At 58.1% G+C, this 2,015-nt stretch overlaps 1 pseudogene; it reads right to left on the minus strand.

Annotated features, from left to right (window-relative positions):
- Nucleotides 1–2,015, minus strand: part of LOC113980773 — a 4,085-nt pseudogene that overhangs the window by 249 nt on the left and 1,821 nt on the right.

Below are 2,015 nucleotides of genomic sequence, written 5' to 3' on the forward strand. Positions count from 1 at the left end.
GGGGGCTTTGGGGGGTCCCAGGGGGCTCCTGCCACTTGTTGAACTTGCGCTCGATCTCCTCCTTTCGGCTCGTACCCCACCTGGAGGGGCAAAACAGGGGGGCTGGGGGGGTCCCGGGGGAAATTTGGGGGGGTCTGTGGGCATTCCTGTGGGTGGTTTTTGGGGTCCCTGAGGGGCAGATTTTGGGGTCCCTGAGGGGCAGGTTTTGGGGGTTGTTTTTGGGGGTCCCAGGGAGGGTTTTGGGGGGTGGATTTTGGGGGTCCCAGGGCAGGTTCTGGAGGGTCTCACCCATGATCTTGGTGGCCGTGGAGGCCCCGAGGATGAGGGAGAGGTTGGGGGTGATGAAGGACATCCGGGACTCCACGTACTCGTAGATGCGGAGCTTGGCCCCGCTCAGGGCCAGGACCATGTCACAGGTGTCCTCGATCCGGCTCAGCTCCTCCTCTGACAGCCACTGCCTGGGATCGGGGAAAAAAGAGCAGTAAGATTTAGGGGAGACCCCCCCCCCCAACCCACCCTGGGACCCCTAAACCTGCCCGTGCCCCAGGAAAGGCTCCCAAGGGCACAAAATGGTCTCAAAATGGTCCCAAAATGGACCAAGGGGGGCTACAAACATCCCCCAAACAGACCCTAAAAGGAAGCGGAACCCCCCAAAAAACCAGGCCCCCCACCCCATGAACCTTTCTTTAGGGACCCTCCCAGCCCCCTCAAAGACCTCCCCAGGGTGGGAAACACAAGGGGAAAAATGGAGGAAAATGCGTGGGGGAAAAGGGTGGGAAATGTGAGGGGGAAAGGCAGGAAACGTGAAGGGACAAAATGGCGGGAAAGGTGAGAGGAAAATGGTGGGAAATGTGAAGGGAAAAACGTGGGAAATGTGAGGGGAAAATGGAGGGAAACATGAAAAAAAGAAACACCTCCCCAAATATTTTGGGGCCCCGCTGACCCCTGGGTGGTGGAAGCCGTCACGCTGACCACCACGATGGTGCCGTTGGTCAGGATCTGCTGCACGTTCTTGTTATTCTTGCACTTGTCCAGGGAATTCCCCAATTCCTGAAGGAACCCCCAAAATTAGGGGAGGAAAAAAGGGGGTTGACTCCCCCTAGGGACCCCAAAACCCCCAGGGGAACTCAAAGTCACCACAAGGGGACACAGAAATAAAAGAGAGAAAGAGGCAAAGGGGAATTCGGGGGGATTTGAGGGGTCCCACAGGGAATTTGGGGGATCCCAAGAGGAGTTTGGGGGGTCCTGAGAGGGTTTGGAGGGGGTCCCAGGTAGGATTTAGGGGGTCCCAGATGTGTTTTGAGGGGTCTCAGGAGTGTTTTAGGGGGTCCCAGGTGTGATTTGGGTGGTGCCAGGTGGGATTTGGGGGTCCCAGGGTGTATTTTGGGGGTCCCAAGGGGTGTTTGGGGGGGGTCCTAGCTCACCTTGACCGTCCAGATAGAATCCAGCACGTTCGGCACCAGCGACTCCAGCTCCGGGAATCTCTTGGAATATTTGTCCCGGACAAACTTGTGGATGATGTCTGGGGGAGGGAGGGGGTCCCAAAATCCACCTCAGCCCCTGAAACACCCCCCCCAGAAATGCCCCCCGGGACCCCCCCGAGATCCCCCTCAGGGCTCACTCAGCTTGTTCTCAATCTCCACCATCAGGTTGTTGGCGTCGACGATCACTCAGTACTCAGGGGCTGCCTCCACCGGGCCCAAAACTGCCCAAAACTGGGGGAAATCGACCCAAAATTCCCTTGGGAAACCCTTAAGCCCACCCAGGATCCCCCCACAAAAACCCCCAGGATTCCCTAAATCCTCCCCAGGACCCCCCCAAATCCCACCCGGGAAGCCCCCCGAACTGACATTTCGGAGCTGCCTCCGCCAAGCCCCAAACTGCCCCAAATCAGGGGAAATCGGCCCAAAATAACCCTGGGAAACCCTCAAACACACCCAGGATCCCCTAAATCCCCACAGAGAACCCTAAAAACCCAACTGAGACCCCACAAAACCCACCCAGGACCCCCCAAA

The sequence above is a fragment of the Neopelma chrysocephalum genome, unplaced genomic scaffold (assembly GCF_003984885.1).
Source record: "Neopelma chrysocephalum unplaced genomic scaffold, ASM398488v2 Primary Assembly neopelma1_95170, whole genome shotgun sequence".
Classification (NCBI taxonomy): Eukaryota; Metazoa; Chordata; class Aves; order Passeriformes; family Pipridae; genus Neopelma; species Neopelma chrysocephalum.